Below are 21,160 nucleotides of genomic sequence, written 5' to 3' on the forward strand. Positions count from 1 at the left end.
AGAGAGTTTTAGAATGTTTTCTGTAGTAATGCATATGTAGTACATACACACATGTGCATTTATATATACAAACAAGATTAATTTGCAACTCCATAGGAAAAAATGAATTCCAAAAATTAATGGTAAATATGCAGAAGTTATAAAACTGTTAATATATTGTCAGGGACAGAGAAACCATAGCCCCAAATATATACCATAAAAAAACAAAGTACACTAAATTCAAGGTGCAGAAATTAAAATAATAACAAGTACCGAGGAGCCCTATAGGTCTAGGTTCTTCCCAATCTAAGGAAACAGGACAGGAAACCTGGAACCTCCCCTTTCCTTTTTAAAGTGTTATTTTTTTTATGTATACAGGAACTGGGGTACAAGCCAAAGGATTTGAAGGATTCACCAGAGACAGAGTAGGGAAAAAAGCAGGCAGATTGACTGAAATAAACTGCTGAGGGGAGCAGTGAGAAAAGCAGGAGAGGTCTGTCATACCATATGAGTCACCTCCCTGGCTGGGATCAAATTCATGCTGCAGTGGCTGCTGATAGTTTCATAGTGCTGTGCTTTAACCCATTGGGCCGCCAGGGAGGGTTCTGTGACCCCAGCCCCGCCCCCTTTCTATGGGACTACACTGTTAGGCTTTGAGAATTGTTCTACCAAACATAAAACTAAATCAAGTTTATATAGCCAGAAACAGACAATGGCATTAACTAAGATTGGTGGAGGGCCTTCTTGCTTTAAATTGTCATGATCTAAAGATATGCTGATGCTAGAGGAAGACAAAGTATCAGCCAGTATGTTCCAACTCAAAGAGAAGGAAATACTGATTTCCCATTGTTAGAATTCTGTTTTTAATCTGAAAAGATTGACATTCATCTTCAGGCAAAGATAGATTTCTGTGGACAACATGGAACCCTATGAATATGGCTTGTAATTTTGCCTACTAGACCATGGTCAGACACCACACAAAGTTTTACATTATGTTTACAGAGATCTTAGTTAGTTCCCATGATAGATGTATCATGATTTTTGCTCTCTGCTATTCTAAAATGGTGTGAAACTTGAATTTATCCTACAAATTAGAACAGCTTTTAATATTTAACACCGACTCAGAGGTTGAGTCGGTGTGTAAAAACTAGCAACAATTTCAGTCAAGTAGACATTTTATGTATTCTTGCTTGATTTGCCCTACTGAAATTCCTGATTTCCCTCATTCCAGGGTTAAATTATTATGTAAATTATTCTGTGAGGAAGCCTCACACAAAGGCCATCAAGTGTTTCAAGAGGAAACAGCAGGCTCTTAAAAACCCATGGAATGGCTAAGGGAATCTGGGGATTGCTCCCTTGACTAGGCTCTTTTGTTGGATTCTGAAGAAGTTGTAAGAACTATAGCATCATTCACTCAAATGAATAGAGAAGAAAGAAAAAGAGTCATTTTGAAGATCCAAATATAATAACTTGCTCATTAATTCCGGAGAAGCTACAATCAGGAATATCCTTCTGAATACTGAACATTTTAGACTAATAAAAGACTTTCTATCAGACCGTCTGGTGTGATAAGTCTTTATAGAAGATGTTCCAATCAAGTACTGTTTGGAAAAATCTTGTGACCATACTGTCAGGATCATTACTAAGGTTAAAAAAAAAAAGAAACAAAAAAAAAAACAAAAAACTAAGCCTCCATTCTTTACCCAGCAGGCAAGTTTGAAATGCTTGAGTAGATAAAGGAAATTGATAAGTTGCTATGGGAACCTGGCCATAGTATCACCTTGAACATGAAGGTGGTAGTAAGGTAGCAAGGCCAGGACACTTTCTGTGTCAAAGATCAACTCCAAGACCAGGCATCCTAGCAAATAACTGGCTCCCAAGTAAGAAAGTAAGAATAGTTTATAGAAAAGAACCTCACATCCTTCTTGGTGCCCAGACCTCTCCCATCTCAACTGCTTTCCTGTTTCAATAAACCCTCCTTTTCTTTACTACTAGTCTCTGGCCTGCACTCCCAGCCTCACCCTGATATTACACCTATAAAGTAACGAAGTGTTGGGCCCTCCCTGGTGGTACAGCAGGTTATAACACAGCACTAAGAAGCTATTGCAGCCACTATAGCACATATTCCATTCCTGGCCAGGGAGGTGACCCATGTGGCATACAGACCTCTCCTGGCCTGCTGACTGCTCCCCTCAGCAGTGTGTTTCAGTCAGTCCACCTGTTCTGCTTCCCACTCTGTCTCTGGTGAATCCTCTTACTACCCCTGCACCCCTGGCCTGTACCCCAGTTCTGTATGCATAAATTACAGCAAAATATAACCAGGGGTTATTTGTCACAAACTTCATTAATCTGTGTCCAACTCTACTATTCAAATTTCAGTCCACAAGGAACTGAGGACTAATTTTGATAAATCATTGTATTCATAATGATATTTCTTTTCTGAAGTGAACAACATGAAAACCCTCAGCCTTATATTCAGGATACATTATGCTGTAAACCTAGTCAAATTGATACTACAACAAAGTATATGTCTCTCTTAGTCAACCAGACAAATTCTTCTGTTTCCTTTATTTGTTCTCTGTTTAACAAATTGTGTTTTCTTGCATTCTGAGGGAAAAGAGTATAACTAGGAAGATACAATCAGGATTTTTGACCACTGAGTGATGGTGGTACAGGACAGGGTGAGAGACAAACAGGACCCCCAGACCTGCACACACTAAATGGGTTCTTCTATGTGCTACATAAAGACAAACATACTCCAGAGCATAAGACCTTCAATGGAGAAGAATTTTAATATAATCAGTGTGCAATGAAGAGAAGAAAAAGAGATAGAATATAGTTTCCAAATCAAGCATCATGTCCATGAACTGTGGGTTTCATTTCCTACCCACTTTTCATATAGAAACCTTCAACTAACTATGAGACGCACCACACCATAAATTGGGCTTTTTTAGTAGGGTTGCTAGGGTGGAGCTGAGCACCTGGATAGACCTATATAGCATGAGAGGCAGGCGGGTCTGATTTCTTGTTTTTCCAGTTTTCACTTGCACCCTGGCATTGTTGAAAGGAGATACTTGGAAGAACTACATGTAGAGATGCTTGGAAGAGAGGCTTCGAGAAGAGACACGGTCTTTAGCAGAGTCAATATCAATGAGATCTTAACTTCATTGTGTATTATGTGATGTATTTAGCATTTTTTTCTCTCTCCTTCTATCCTGGCTCTTTGGTACTTGCTTAGCCACTTTCTTGTGGTTCTTTACCATATATTTGTGGCAAGGTTTCCAGCCTTGCTGGCCATATTTCGGACCAAAATTGTTTGACTGGGAATTTGCCCACAAGGAAATGTATGTTTTGGGAGCGTTCCTTTTAGAGCATGCGCTCCTTAACAGATTGGGGTCCTTGGGTACACTCAGGAACTACCACACCTAAATGTGTTCCAGACTATTAAAAAATGTTCTAGAATGATGTTTTTCCTTAAAGTTATACTCAAGCCTCTTAACTGTTCCTAGAAAATTATCATTGCCTTAAAGTGTTTTTCCTTAAGAACAGGACTCTATTCTCTTTGTGTCTATTGTTTCTTAATGTGCTTCAGTACTTGATGATGTATTCCATATTTCAACATACCATTTTAGATTAAGGGTATGCTCCTGAAAATGTTCCTGTATCAAATACCATTTTGTCTTTTCATTGTCAAATGGCAAAACTAAGCCAAGTTAATAATGAATATGATATCCCTTTTCAAGGAAAACAGTTCCTAGATTAGGGAAGTCCAGTGACTCAAAAGCAGTGGAGTACTCTTTCCATATGATTTTGGGTAAGAGTACATTTTAGATAGCATTACTAGGGCAAGTAGAAATGGGGCAATATTTGCTCAGAACTCATGGATTTCATTATTAGGTTACCACTTTCTATTTTCCAGGGTGAGATAAACTAACTAATGTTGATCTGGAAGGTTTTGATTGGTATACATCAGATTTCTTTTACTGGTATTTTGTATAAGCACAAAACTGACAGATGCTGATTTATGACATACTCAGGCTCCACTGAAGTGATCTCCATTTTTTTAGGTCCCAATATATCAACTATCTAAGGCTTATGCTATAATTGTGTGGCAGCTATATGTTATGTGCTTGAAGTGATTGTGCCACTCATTCTTGTTATGTTCTCTCAGTTATTTGTAGCCACAGTATTTATTAGCTAGTTCATATTGATGTTAAACAATGCTGAAAGGCACTAGGTAGCTGACTAAGAAACTCTACAGACATCATCAATGTAAACAACTATGCATTTATTTTAAAAACTTAATTACCAGCCAAATTCTTACTATTCACAAATCTCCCTTTGCTCCAGTTGCTTAGCTTCACATTCAGCTTACCTTTAAAACTTTGAGTTTATACACTGAGTCTCAGTGAAAGTTTCTAGGTCTCCATAAAAAACTTAGGAGAAAAGCTATTTGTCTATTCCTCTTTTTCCCTCACCAATCAGTGTTCAGCTGACGATGAGTACTTAAACCTCCAAAGAGCAGAAACAGTATGACATTATTTATTACACAGCTGGATGATGAGAAATTTCCCTTTTCTAGTAAGAAAAAAAGATGGAAAAAGAAGGCAGTAGTCAGTTCCTTCAAATAGTTGAAGAAAGACAAATCTCACCATGCTACATGAGCTGAGTAGTTAGTGAGATGTAAAATATAAAACGTCTTCTACATCTCAAGTTCTGTGACACTCCCCTTAGCTTCCATCATATCAAATCCTGACATCCCTGGGAAAGGTTATCCTTTCACGTTGATTGTATTGAGAATAACAGACAGTATTTGGCAAATTGTACAATAACCAAGCAATCACTCTGTGACATGCCTAAAGAAACTCTTTTTTAATGATATTTTCTTGAGTGGCCATAGAAAATGTGTGATGGGTGGTGAAAGCATGCTGGTCATGTGGGTCGTTTCCTATTTCTGCTTATCCTCCAAGAACAGCAGGAGTGAAAGTCCAAATATCCACATATATGATAATGGCTAAGTAATTGTCTCATGTCATAATATAGAAAATGGAGTAGCATGAATTTAGAAAAAAATGAAGATGTGTTTGAAATAATGCGGAATGAAAAGAACACAGCATAACAAACAAATATAAACTCAAAGTAATCGGTACTGATAGTCCCTTTTCTTGAGCTACTGTTTTTTACCTGAACATAATTCTGTAATAATCTGTGGAAATTGGTAAAGTGGGAAGAAAGTAGGAATGTCCTGAGTGTTACCTTTCTGGAAACACAGTAGTGATAGGAACACGGGACTATTTATATTCATTGTGTATTTTTCACTTACTCTATATTTGATAACAGAGTAAGTCAGGATTTTTTGATAAAAGAGGAAGTCAGGGTTCTTTGCTTTTTTTCCTTGATACATATGGGTTTTTATTGTCAAGGAGTTAAACATCAGTCTTTTGACATGGAAACCAACTTGTGTCCATTGCCGGATGATTGAATAAAACGTGATATACATAATCAGGCATCACTTAATAATATTTCAGTCCATTATGGACCATGTATACAAAGGTGATCCCAACAGATCTCCTATGGCTTGAGTGTATAGAAGGCTATAATGTATAGTTTGAATAATCCCATTCTGATAATTTTTCACAGTCACCTACGGGTACATTTCTCAGAGAAGTACCTACTGTTAAGCAGTGCTTAGCTGTATATAATGAAATATTATTTATCCATCAGAACAGAAGAAAAACAGTGCCATTTACAAAAACATGGATGGACCTTGAGGGCAGTACACTAAGTGAAATAAGCCAAATAGAGGAAGATGAATACTTCATGGTATCACATATATATGGACTAAGAAATATATAAAACTTGCATTCATAGAGAACATTCAGGTGATTGCCAGAGGCAGGGGCTGGGGTGTTGGCAAGTGAATGAAGGTGGTGACAAGTTAGAAACTTCTAGTTATAAGATAAATATGCCTTAGTGATTATAGTTAATGATGTAGTGTTGTCTGTTTGGAAATTACTAAGAGAATAAGTCTTTAAAGTTCTCATATAAGGAAAATATGTGACTACATGAAGTAATGGATCTCAAGTAGGTTTATTGTGGTCACCTCATTTTATACACACACACACACACCCATACATACATATGTAGTTTTTATATATACATATAACTATGTATATATGTATATATATATATAAATATACACATACATATTTTTATATATATATATATATATATATATATATATATATCAAGTAGTTTTATTGTGGTCACTTCATTATATATATATATACACACACACACACACATTTACAATATGTACTGGGTTTAACTTGACATTAAGTTGTGTTTTACTTGGCATGAATTTAGTATCTTTGATCCAAAAAATGTAAGTATTTTTTCTTCATAAATCTTTTCAAGGAGATATTTTAATTAATTCAACAAATATTTATTTGAGAACTCTCTGTAGACCAAGTATCATGATGTAAGTGCCTCTCATACTCCATTAAAATCTTGGTGGTACAAGAGGTTAAAAAGTGCAGTACTAGGACCCTCCCTGGTGGCACTGCAGGTTAAAATACAGCACTAAGAAGCTAAAGCCACTTCAGCATGAGTTTGATCCCCACTCTGGAGGTAACCCACATGGCGCGGCAGACCTCTCCTGACCTGCCCACTGCTCCCCTCAGCAATGTGCTTCATCAGTCAACCTGTTCTGCTCCCCACTCTGTCTTTGGCGAATCCTCTCACTGCCCCGAACCTCTGGCCTGTACCCCAGTTCTGTATACAAAAATAAATCTTAAAAAAAAAAAAAAAAAAAACAAACAAACTGCAGTACTAGGAGGCTATGCAAAGCCACTATAGCATGAGTTCAATCCCCAGCCAGGGAGATGACCCACATGGCACAGCAGACATCTCCTGTTCTGTCTGCTGCTCCACTCAGCAGTGTATTTCAGTTGATCTGCCTGTTCTGCTCCCCACTCTGTTTGTGGTGAATCCTCTCACTTCCCACATCTCTGGTGAATCCTCTCACTTCCCACATCTCTCGCTGTACCCCAGATCTTGTACGCACAAATAAATAAATCTTAAAAAATGCATTCAAGTAAAGTGGGAAGCAATATAATAATTATTTCCATTGAAAAGTGTAATTCAGCTGCTGTCTATAAAGTGAACTAGAGAACCTAATAATCACAGTAGAGAAACCAGATAAGGAGGTAATTTCTGTATTGGGAATAAATGAAGACACTAACTTGGACAAAATGTTATTAAAAAGTAAGATAGGGATAGTGAACTTATTTGAGAAATATTTTAAGGATGAAATTATGGAACTTATTGATTGAATCTAGGGATTGAGTGAAATGGAGAAAACAAAGATTCCTTATTTTCTGACTTAAACAACTCTAGAGATATCTTTACTTGTAAATGAATATATTTATGGAAATGAGAGTGAGATGGAATGCATTATAAGAGCTACATTTTGTATGTTACATCCGACTTATAGAATTATTTGCAGTATTAAAAAAATAATATAGTAGTTTATTTTTACATCATTTTGTGCGTTTTTCCATCTCAGTTGTTATCCCCATGGACTTCCCATCACTAAATCACCCATGTACCATAACCATAGTCTAGTGCACTTCTCTCCCCATTTCCCATTCCACCCCCATAAAATGTCTCTGGTATACAGTTGTTCATTATTATTATTTTCTTGCCTGGTCCTTTATACTCCTGCTATGAGTGAAACCATATGGTATTTTTCCTTTCTTTCTGGCTTATTTCACTAAGCATGATCTTTTCCAGCTCCATCCATGTTACTGCAAAAGGCAGGTGTTTGTTTATTTATTTTTGGTTGCTGAGTAATAGTACTATTGTGTATATGTACCACATCTTTTTAATCCATTCATCTACTTTTGGGCATTTGGGTTGTTTCCATGTCTTTCCAGATGTAAATAAAGCAGCAATAAACATGGGAGTGCAGGTATTTTTTTGAATCAGTGTTTTTGTGTCTTTTGGGACACAAATCCCCTAAGTGTGGGATTGCTGGGTCATATGGAAGCTACATTTTTAGCAGTTTGAGAAACCTCCATAGTGGTTGTACTAGTTTTCCATAGTGGTTGTACTAGTTTGCATTCCTACCAGCAGTGCAGGAGAGTTCCTTTTTCTCCACATCATCACCAACATTTGCTGTTGCTAAGTTGTTTGAAGATGTGCCATTTTCATCTCTCATGGGATGAGGTGGTATCTCATTGTGGTTTTAATTTGCATCTCCCTTATTACAAGTAATGTCAAACAATTTTTCATACACTTGTTGGCCATCTGCATTTCCTCTTTGGTGAAGTGTGTTTTTAGCTCTTTTGCCCATTTTTTTGATGGAGTTGTTTATTTTTATTGAGTTTCATCAGTTCTTTGTATATCTTTGTGATCAATCCTTTATCACTAGTTTTGTGTGAAAAAAATTTTTCCCAATCAGTTAGATGTCTGTTTGTTTTTCGTAATGTCTCTTTTGCTGTACAGAAGCTCTTTAACTTGATGTAGTCCCATCTATTTATCCTTGCCTTCACTGTCGTTGCGTTGGGTGCTATATCTTCAAAGATGTTAATGAACTGTATAGCGTGTAGTGTTTCGACCATCTTTGCTTGCAGATATTTTATGGTTTCCATTCTTAAGACTAGGTCTTTAATCCACTTCAAGTTGATTTTTGTGTATGGTGCAAGGTAGTGATCTAGTTTCATCTTTTTGCATGTAGCTTCCCAGTTTCCCCATCACTATTTGCTGAACAGACTTTCTTTGTTCCATTGTATCTTCTTTGCTTCTTTGTCAAAGATTATTTACCCATAAACCTATAGGTTAATATCTGGGTTTTCTATTCGAATCTGCTGGTCTGTGTGTCTGCTCTTGTTCCAGTACCATGCAGTTTTGTTATGGCTTTATAGTATAGCTTGAAGTTTGGGATTGTGATGCCTCTGTTCTCTTTCTTTTTAGTCATGAGAGTTTTGGCTATTTGAGGTCTTTTGTGGTTCCATATGAATCTCATCAATATTTATTCTATTTCTTTGAGGAATATCATTGAGACTTTTATTGGGGTAGTGTTAAATCTGTGTATCGTTTTTGGTAGGATGGCCATTTTGATGATGTTATTTGCAGTATTTTTTAAGCAAAGCACCAGAGCTAGTGGGATTCCATTGCTATCTGCTTAATGTTTTGCTGATTCTTAGATTAAAATTAAGACCAGATTTATCATCTTACCTTCATTGGTTAAAAAGATCACCTTTGACCAAATAAAAAGCTAAGAACTCTCAAAGATGACTTGAAACCTAATTTATAGAGATAGTTCAACAACTGAGTCATTGTCAGTTAAGATAAGTTTGAACACATTATCTGAATTACTGAAAAATCAGATTAGAGGTCTCTCTGGTGGCACAGGTGTTAAAGCATGGCACTGTGAAGCTATTAGCAGCCACTGCAACATGAGGTCAATCCCCGTCCAGGGAGCAGACCCCATGGCACAGCAGATCTCTCCTGCCTTGCCCACTGCTCCCCTCAGCAGTGTGATCTGCCTGTTTTGCTCCCCACTCTGTTTCTGGTGAATCCTCTCACCCCTGCAGCTCTGGCCTATAGCCTTGTTTTTGTATAGATAAATAAATATTTTTTTTTAAAGTAAGAAAAAATAGGATGATATAATATACATATTGTGAAAGCTGGAAACTATAAACAATTTTGGAGAAGATACAAAATCTTTGGGTATCCTTTGCTTATAACCAAAATTGTTAATGGAAAAAAACACCAGTCAGTCAACACAAAGTCCCCTTTTTAATGAAATATTGTTAAGTCTATCAACTAGTTTAGAATATAAGAATGTTTATAAACATCTGCTAAGTCCATGCATCTAAAGTGTTCATGGTATTGTTATTTATAATTACATGATGATTAAATTATTCCATCATGCAGAAACAAGACCATTCAAAGGGCTGCCACAAGATTGGCAGCAGGTGGAAAGAAACGAGTCATACTGAATTTCTATGCAGTATATTGTTTGCTATTATTCTCAGACTTCCAAGGGTCCATAAATCTATACATGAGTGAAAATATTTTGTTTTTTAAAACTGCACTTCTTTTCACCACTGGTTGATTAAGTTAAACAAACAAAATTTTTAATAGCATACAGTTCAAATGAATTAGTGCTATCTCAAGGCCACACTTACCTCTTTATAATAAAATTATTTCATAAATTCAGTTTATTGCAATAAGAGGATTTATTGATCATCCACCAACCTAGGTATTACTGAATGATGAATAAGAAATTGCTTACCTTCAAAGGGATTCTTACATCACCAAATTCTACTGCAATTACTCAGAAGGCCTTCGAAATGTAGTGTAATGGAATTTAGATGGAGAAACTAGGAAGGCAAAGAAAGGCATTTTGTTCAAGGCACTGACAGAGATATAACTCTCAATGCTTTTATCAGTAAGTTCTATATACTTTTCACACATAGGAGAAATGCCAGATTGTGGAAGTACATCAAACTTTCCAGATAACCCTTCAACACACACACACACACACACACACACACACCCCACATATTCATTTACCCTATTAGTCCCGTTGGCCATGTAGTGGGACATACAATTGGTGCTTCACATGAAGATATGAGGGCTCATTCATGACAACCACTAGGTCTATTTATTGCCCAGAAAGGATTTTCAGTGGAAAGTCAGATTGTGATTGCAGCAATAAGCAGATATTGAACACTGCAATTTTTCATGAAAGTATTTTGCCAATTTTTGACACACATTTCTCCAAAGAGATTATATCTCTTTTATTTTTAAGTTGCAATTGAACACATTATCAGTTCTCAGGATGACACCAAAAACTGAGCTGCAACAATTCATTGAGTAGGTAATAATTCCCCAGTGCACTCAGCACAGGGTACTGTCATTGGTGCTTACAAAGTCGGCATAAGAGATAATAAACAGCACATTTGTAAACCCCAAAGAAGGAAGACATTCAAAGGAGCAAAGTAAAGACTGTTTCATATTTGGACGTATTTGCTCAAATATTTGATATCCATAACAAATTAAAATATGAAAGCATTTCACTTGATTGCATTTGTTCATAAGGTTGTAAAAAAAAAAAGTCATAGTCATTTTTAAGATTTCATTCCTAATGGCATGTTTGTATTTTATTTTCACTGTCAGCAAAAAGTCAAAGTTAAAAAGAAAATTATGTTGCGTGTCTTCAGTAGTCAGGTATAAAAGCAGAAGTGTATAACCATCTATCAGCTCCAATATCATACACAGAGGCAGAGCCATGTCATTGAGAGAAATGTTTTCATTTCAGGCGGTGAAATCAACTTCAATAACTGTTATCTGGATTTAACTGTCTTCCATTACTGAAGCCAGAACTGGAAAGGAGGCGAGGTCAGTGTAATGAGGTAATTAGACCTGATGGTCCATTAACATAATCACTACTCCTGCAGGTACAGTTCTTCTCTCTTTTTGTTTACACTGTAGGGATGCCTCTAGTGAATGTGGCCAGGGTGGAGGGGTCTCCATTTTAGCAGTGGGATCAGTAGACAGAGCTGCTGTGGCTTTGGTCCCCTGGCTTGTTAGCCTACATTTTCTTCATCTATCAACAGCCTTCTAGATGTTCATCTCATCCCCAATGAATATTTGAGATCTTTGTATTATTAGGTATTTCCCTGCTAATCTATTGACTCTAGAAAATGAGGAGTATCTAATCACAAAGATATTTCACTAACCTCATTAATTTGATGCTTCAGAGCAGATAGAAGCTCATAAAGTGTCAGAATTACATTAAGGGGATACTGCAGCCACCTACACAAGGGTAATATTTCCAACATTACAACCAATAACAGAACAGCTTCTAAGATACAACCGGAAAAAGTAATGACTGATTATTTATTCTTTCCCAGTGGCTCATAATGGCATTCTAAAAAGTGTGGGAAATTGATCATAGAAGAAATACACAGGGTAAATGTGTCCCTCAGTTTTTTTTTCTTTTCTTCCTGTGTGATACAATAAAATTTCAGTACTTCAAGGAACTTTAACACCCAGTTCCTAGAATAGAAATAAGGAAACTGAGTTTCCAGAATAAGAAATGAGTTTAGAACTTAAGTAACAAGATATCACAACACTTCTAACCATATTTGACATACATTCTTTACATAGTTGCATAAACTCAAATATAGTTTGTGAAATAGGCATTTTATGCTTTATTTATTTATTTTTTTGAGTCCCACAGGTACCATCTTGTTGTTAGTTTGCATCTTGAAGAAACTAAAATGAGGGAAAAGTGAAAGTACAACTCAATTACAGAGATTTGGGGAAAAGACCACATTAGAACACTGTTGGATGACTTGAGAAGTGAATTGAGAAATGAGGAGCCTTTTCATTGGATGTTTTAGATAATTCAATAGTTAGATATTTTACGTTATGAGCTAAGGAGAGAGATTTTAAGTAGGATTTTTTTTAAGCAAGATTTCATTGGCATACAAGGGTAGATCTCTTAGAGAAGATATTCGTAAAAAGGAAAATTTAGTCACTTTTACAATTTTTGAGTGGCTCTGTCTCATTTGTAAGGGATGCCGGTTGGTTATAAGGTAGGGTAATTTTTACTTTTTCAGTTTTATAGAACTTACAAGTGATATTGGTCATTGGAACAATATTTCCCAGGGAGGGCCCCCAATAGAATTCTTTATCACATGTTTTGTAATTGAACTTTAATTTTGAGGGATAAAGGACCAATTAATATGACACATATGTGTTAATTTAACAGGAGGGAGAAAAGAGAGAAAATATAATTGAGATAAAGGGAGCAGAAAATCTTCAGTGTTAAGGCGTCAGTGTTCTGAGTTGAGTTTTGACTGTAAAAGATAAGGACCCACTAGAGAAAAAGTGGAGGATGTATGTTCCAGCAGAAGGGGCAACATGTTAGAAGGAAAAAAACTTACATGTCCCATATGATGATCCATCCAACAGCTTGGCATGGAGCCTAGTAGAAAGTATTTACTTTAAAGTTCATGAATTACTCACTGGTATATGGCAATCAGTTGAATCAGCTCTAGAAATCAATTTGTTGAGAACTCCTTTGCATTCAGATAAGCTCACTACTCAGGTGAGATGACTTGCAGCTTAGGAAGATTCTGAGTGATGAGAGATCCTGGAGTTATTAGCTTACATTTGTCATAGCATTTGACCTCTTCCGTCACTAGGCATACATATAATGTGTTGTAGTACACATATATTCAGCAGAGACTTCAGATCTGAATTGACACTTTAGAGTCCAACCAATTATACATTAGAAACTAAACTTTCCATGCCTTTGACTGAAACATTTCAGCTTTTTCCTCTATTAGGGTGATAGAATTAAAGTTCTAATAAAGCCACAGTAAATTAACAATTAGCATGCATCCAGGACTGTGCTAGTTCCTATGTGGGATTCCAGATAAATGAAATATATTCTTTCATTTTGGAACTTAGAGAGACAAAGGTTATAGATCAAATTAACAGAGTAAAGTGAAATGTGAACATTTGTGATTCAGAGAATAAGATGTCAGATAAGAGAATAGAAGTCATTATGTTTTTCAAAAATTAAGAATATTTACATCTTTCTAATAACTCTAACAGAAAAATCATTGACCAGATAACTTATAAAAACCAAATATTTATTTCTTTTGATTCTGGAATCTAGGAAAAAGAGATCATGGTAATGGTAGATTTGGTATCTAGTGAAGATGTCTTCTTATACTGAATAGGACATTTTCTGCTGTAACTTCATAATGCAAAGGAGCAAAATAGTTGTCTCCAGCTTCTTTTACACTCATGAAGTCTCTATCCTCATGACTTAATCACTCCCCAAAGGCTCGTACCTCAAAGTACCATTCTCTGGGTGATTAAATTTTCACCATAATAAATTTGAAGAAAGGATACAAACTTACAGACCATAGATAATGGGTTTTTCTATTAAGCCTGTGTTCTCTTAGAAATTGCTTATGAACTGTTGAGATCAGAAAAACAATCTTGTTTAAATACTCTGAAAAATCTCATGATACTGATGACATTCCACTGATAGCAATTAAAATCATTTTGCATTAAATATAACATGCAAAATTTCAAATGAAGATATTAAAATAATTACTGTGGGTCTGCTAATCTTAAACAGCCTATCTAGCCTCCATTTTATTACCTATAGTTCTGTATTCCTAAAGTAAGGTCAGAACTGCCTTGGTCATAGGAGCTCAACCCTACAAGGTAACTCAAATCAATTAAGAGTGTAAAGCTGAATCACCCTGGAAAGGTGTGCATCAAGAGGTGGCCGGGAACACCTGGGGGTTTGATGACAGATGCATAAACTAACTCTTGACTTATACATCACAAGGTATAATCAGGAACACCTGGGGGCCTGGGAGATCTGTTGACTGATGTATAACAGAGGACCCCAGAAGCTGTATAGTGGAATGTCTTGTTGATAAAATTGAAACCCTGACTAGGGAAGTAGGGCTTGATCTCAATTATCAATAAAAAGGCCAGGATCTTGCTCTTGAGCAGAATCCTGCATTACATAGCTTGCTCCACGTCTCCCATTTCTTTATCAATGTGGTGTAGCCTGATGTGACAAATTACTAGGGAAGGCATAACTCTGTTCTCCATTTACCAGAAGGCATTATTTTGACTGTTATAATGGCATTTCCTTCCCTTAAGGATCTCGTACCACAAAAGGAAAATGATCAAAACAACAAAAAGTAGTGTGAATCAGGAACTTACTTGGTTTCCCACAATATACAAATGGCACATTCACGCAGTAGTAGGGCAGACTTCATGGAGAAAGCTGAAGTGACATGTACCATTGGTTCTATGAGATATTTTGATCCTAGCTTCATTTCATCACTCTATTGAGTGACAGAAATCCAGCTCTCTTTCAACCCTATGAAAAAAATTATGCATGAAGTTAACGAGCACTGTAAAGAAAGTATCCATGCTGCCAAACTGGGCTGACTTCCTTGTTCCAAACAGTTTGTGAAGAGGAAAGAATGGCCTAGTTAAAAAAAAAAAGTATAAGTATAGAACTGTCATTTCTTTGTTAGTCAAGTTTTTATTCATCACCTACTATCTATCACATGCTATCCTCTATTTTAGGAACATAGTTATGAATACATAAAGGGTCTTGTGATCAAAGAGCATACACTCTAGTAGAGGAAACAGCTTATCAAAATTCAGACATAAAAATGAAAATTTAGATTAAGAACTAATAAGCATCAAGAGGACAAAATGGAACAGTTGCTCAAATTATTACTTGTTCAAATATATATTATTAATCTGAGATAAATTGAAAACAATGAATACCATTTTTTTCTAGATTTTGTTAAAGGTTAATTATATAAATAACATTGTAAAGTATTGCAAAGTATGAAATGACATTCTCCTACATTCCTAACAAAGATATTTATTAGTGATTCATTCTAAAAAAATTTTGATAAATTATGACTTATAATGTGTATTGACTTCAGTTCAAAAACTTTGCTTTAAAATTGTTTTAGCTATTGACATTAAACAATCATTGAAGCCATTTTATAAAAGCAAACTAAGAAGGAGAAAGAAAGAAATCTAGTTCAACACTACTGAGAAGGAGCAACTAAACTAACAAACAATACAGTCATCAGAAAAACACTAAATGGCCATGAAAATTATGTTGTAGAGTCTTATATACATGAGAATAACATGGTATTATTTTAAAAATTCATGTTAAACCAGTTTTAATGTTATTCTCCACATACTATTTTTTCAGTTTGGACAAAGAAGCAGGAAAATTTTTTACCCAGGTTTAACCCTCAAATAAGTCATTGAGATCCACATATTTTACTGATGACAAGACCATTGTATTTTATTAACAAAGATAATACAAACACGTTATTTTTCATAATGATAGGTAACTTTATATTATAGATGAATGGGTGACAGCTAGATGAGAGAGAGGTAGACAGACAGAGATAATGAGGACTCCTATTGGATCAATTTTCCCAAAATTCTCATGATCAGAGTATCAAAGTAACTAAATTCAAATTCTGTTTCCATGAGAGCTTTACTTGTGGGAGATAAGAAAGATCAAAGATTTATTAGGGGGTTTCCACAAAATGAGTTGGAACTCTGTGTCCAGCAAGTGATTCTGTAATCAAGCTTGTACTTTGAACAACAAAGTTATTTTAACTTCTTATATTAGAAAAAAATATGTCATGGTACACAAGACATATTAGGGAATGTATAAAATAGTTTCCACAAAAAATATAAAACTAATTAGCATGTGACTTGGATAAAAGCAGGTACTGACACAAATACAAAGCTCACATCCAGCTACAGAGGTATAAAAAGTCGAGTTAGGATTGGAGTTGAAATTTGATTTTCAGTTTTTCTAACAGCCTGAAAAAATTGTTACGTTTCAGTCTAGAGTCCTAGAAATGGCAAACTTGCAAATGGTGATATGGTAGAAAGAATTTTACAACTCTTAGTATTTATATGAGAAGAGTATGAGAAGAGTTTTGGGATCAATTAGTGATTTCTATCACTAAATGAGAAATCAGCTATGCATAGAAATGAGAAATAGGCTGTGCATAGTGGTTGATCTGGCACAAGATGAAATGCAAGGTGAAAAAATAAGAGACAGGGAATTTTAGAGTTATGTTGTGAACCCAGGATATACTTAATCTGTGTATTTCATCAAATACTTTTAAAATATATGTTTATATTTCCTATTCTACTTTATTCTCTTTTGGCATGTTTATTTTATTTCATATAATTTCAAATTGTTAGCCATGACCCATTAACATAATTCCAGAACCTACTACTGTGTTGTAACTTGCAGGTGGAAAAACAAAAAGCAAATCTACCACTGATTTGTCAGTCCAGTTGGAGTGGCTAAGGTAAAATGAAACTACTCCCCCATTGCCTCAGAAAATTAAAATTGCTTAAGACTCCATAATTGCTTAAGACTCCATAATGGCAATGCACCATTTCCCTAAGATTCTGGCAGAGTTTGTGAGTATAATATACATATTCTTGCAACACAGTGAAGATAAATGGCATTAAATTGTAATTTCATATTTAAAATCTATCCAGCATTAATAAACTCATGTATCTGGTTTTTAAAAAGCAAAAATACTTAAAACAAAGCAGAGAGTGTAGCTTGTTAGGTAGGGGGAAATATAAAGGTGGGTTTTAGGGGATGGACTGAAGGTAGCTACACCAGGAACTATCTGTAAAAGAGATAGAAAAGGCAGACATCCAAGCAAATATTAATCTCAATAAATTCTCTAGGATATATTGACTGTAAGGTCTACAATTTAATTTTAATATTTTCAAGCAAGTGTCAACTATGTCTTTTTAACTGTTCTTGGCTTATATTGAGCTTTCAAAACATGTGACTTATCTTCCCCACTTATATTGCTCAAGAACTTAGTGTTCTTATATAAGATAATTATTCCATAACAAAGAAAAAAATAGTATGCTATTTCAAGTCACCAGATTCATTATTGCTATACTCACTTATCTAGGACTTTATATTTTAATATGGTCTCATTTTGTAGTGTAAGACTGTACATCTTACAATTATGATTTTAATTAAAATAACACTAACTTTTTCATTATTTTCCCATAAAGAAATCTTTAACTGATACCCTTCCATAAAATTTACTGTCATTTATAAAATTTATGTTGCTGTGATAATGCTCACTTAGGATTATAACTCAATATGAGAAAACAAGAAATGTGTTATTTGTAAACAGAAAGAACCTACGATATAACCAAGACACCTAACTTTTTGGAGTCTTCTATGTCAGACAAATAGCGAATAAGCTACATGGCTACCTTTAGAGCAAAACCTTCAATTTTAAGAGACCTTGGCTTTAGATATAAGAAAATATCACTAACAGGAATTGGAAACATAAATGGTCAGTGTTAACAAGTATTACTATATGTAACAACAGCTGAGATAAACAGACTAAATTTTACAAGATTAAAATTTTAAGGGCATCGTTTCAAACCTTTAAAATAACAACAAAAATAAGTTCAAACAAAAAACTTTTCAAAATCAATCTGCAACTATGAGTAAGCAAGAAAAAATGTGCTCTTCAATTAATGCAAGCACCCTGTAGATAAAGTTCTTAGTAACCTCATTTGAGTCAGATTTGGAAGGTAGTAGAAGTCATTTCTAAAGATGCCATATATAGCTTCCTCTCCATGAAAAACATGAAACTTAAGAGTAAAATTAAGTGAAAGAAGTCAATTTGAAAAAGTTTTAATAGTGTATGTGCCAACTACATGACATGCTGAAAAAGAAAGAACTACCGAGAGGGTAAAAAGATGATTAGTGGCCAGAGGATTAGCCAGGCAAAGGGATGACTAGCCACAAAACAGAAGTCTCAGAGCAGTTTCCATGCTAGAGTTTCTGCTCTGGTGACCATGACTTCCTGTAGTGGCCTCATTCTTTCTCTAATCTTGTAGTCAGTGGTTTTCCCTGTGTGTTATTTGTGTGTGTGTGTGTATTTTTTTTGTTGTTGTTGTTGTTGTTTGTTTTTGTTTTTGTTTTTTTTAAGATTTGTGATTTATTTATGCATTGAAGAGCTGGGTGTAGGCCAGAGGTGCAGGGTATGAGAGGATTCACCATGGAGTGGGGAACAGAAACATGCTGCTGAGGGGAGCAGCCGGAGAGACAGGAGAGGTCTGCTGGGCCATGTGGGTCAGCTCCCTGGCTGGGAATCATCTTATGTGGCAGTGGTTTGAGATAGCTTCATAGGTCTGAGATGTAACCCCTTACACCACCAAGAATGAAGTACAACTGCTAAGCTCCTTACACATGGAGTCAGGAATTTTCTATCTCCATTTTTAAAACAAGTATTGAGAAAGAGAGAGGGAATTAAAATAACTGATTTTAAAACATGGATTTGTCTGATCTTAAGTCTGTCAGTTTAACTTCATAATTTAAAACTCGTTTATAATGTGCCTGGAGGCTTTTGAAAGTGGAGTAACTTACTACTTGTACTTCTCTTTTACTTCAACAAGATCTTTAATTCATTCCACTTGGTTCCTTATTTATTTCTGTTGCCACATAAACCTGATTCTCAGGTGGAAGCATACATCCCATACATCCCTGGAAGCAGTAATCCTCTCAGAGTGACAGGACTGGTCATGTTTCCTTTTAGGCCTCCATCCATTTTTTTTTTAAGATTTTATTTATTTGTGCATAAAGAACTGGGGTATAAGCCAGAGACTCAGGGGTGGCAAAAGACTTTACCAGAGACAGAGTGGGGAGCAGAACAGACAGGTTAACGAAGTACACTGCTGAGGGGAGCAGCGGGCGGGTCAGGAGAGGTCTGCCACACCATGTGGTCACCTCCGGGGCAGGCGGGGATCGAACTCATGGGAAAGTGGTTTCAGCTTCTTAGTGCAGTGCTTTAACCCACTGCGCCACCAGGAAGGGCCGGCTTCCATCCATTTTAACTGAATTTGTGGACTGCCCAGTCCCAGCAATATGTGCAGTGTTTTGGCACTGTTCAACAGTTTTTCCTCGTGTTCATCGCACCCTGAAAGTTTACTATGAATAAAAAGAATAGAAAATAAAAAATCCTGTAGACACAGGATGGGAGCAAGCTGAATTTGAAAGGGGAAGGTTTATGAAAGAGACACCTCTATAGACACAGGCAGGCAGTCTTAGAATATAAGAGCTAATTTTTTTTTAGGGTCTCATTTTTTATGTGCTTTGTCTATGGCATGTACCCTTAGGCTAATATCACAAATATGTTTAATCCTCATTCACACTTGAGCCACAATCTTGCAAATCCCAAGATCTATTAAAATTTCCAATTCCTCAATTTATAATAATTTGAAGTTCAGGTTTCTCATTTTCAGTAAGGTATATGTCATGTGTGATTTAATTTGCAAAAACTTGCTAATTTGTGGATAGAAGGAAGGATGAACAGATATGTTGAGAGGGTATGATCTAGGCAATTAACTTTAGATCAAAGCTGGGTTGTTAAAACATACACATAGATTTGCGTCAAATCTTCAGTATGTGACATGTTAGGGTTGTAATTATCTAAAAACTCTGACTCCAGTATGGCACTATCCCTTCAAATTATATAGTGTTGTAAAACCAATGTTATCTCAATAAGAAATAATAGTAATAATGTCCAATTCCAGCTTTAAAAATATCCTTCAATTTGTCCATTTCCACTAGAATCAGAATCTTTAAAAAAAAATCTTTTTTGACTAAATATTTTATTCCATAGCTAATGTCACAAATCTGTTTAATCCTTATTCACATTTGAACCACAATCTTACAAATCTCAAGATCTGTTAAAATTTCTTATTCCTCAATTTATAATAATTTGAAGTTCAGTTTTCTAATTTTCAGTAAGGTATATGTCATGTGTGGTTTATAGTTTTATATCCTGCAATTCACTAAGTTGACTTTCTGAAAATATTATTTGAAATGTAAACTTAATGTTATTCATGACAATGAAGTACCACCCACAATTTAGTATATTGATACCATGTGATTTTCTCTCAAATCAAGAAATAGCATCAATATTTTTGTGATAAGGATCACATAATCATTACCATACTAAGAATGCATTGCATAAGTAATATTGGTATGAATGGGGAAAAAATAAATACATATTTAAATAATGTAATAAAGCTTTTGAAAGTTATTTCTAAATGTGCTTGAAGAATATCAGATTATTTCAAATGATCTTATAATCAAAGATTAGTAGTATATCATTCAGAAGTGTGAGTTTTCACACATTTGGAAAATAAACTATATATGCATATATGTGTATATATATATAAATTTAGATTTAATTTTATCTAGCAAATTATTGCTATATTATTTCCCTTATTGATTTGCATTTATTCATTTCATGAATAGTGAATTAACTTAGTCCTTATGTTAAAAATGCAGGAAACTTTTGATTTTAGAAGAAATATGGGTTGAAAGAATGGTTAGTAATGATTAAATATACAGAAATGAAAAAAATTATATCCAATTGTGTATTCTTGCAATGACATTATTAGAGAGAACTTATGTTGCTTTATATTACTGATAGCAGCAGAAAAGTTAATATATATAGTAGTCATGAAAGTATGAAAGTTCCAAGAGGGTTTTCAGCGGTTAATG

The sequence above is a fragment of the Condylura cristata genome, unplaced genomic scaffold (assembly GCF_000260355.1).
Source record: "Condylura cristata isolate star-nosed mole 26May11 unplaced genomic scaffold, ConCri1.0 scaffold00002, whole genome shotgun sequence".
NCBI classification, from domain to species: domain Eukaryota; kingdom Metazoa; phylum Chordata; class Mammalia; order Eulipotyphla; family Talpidae; genus Condylura; species Condylura cristata.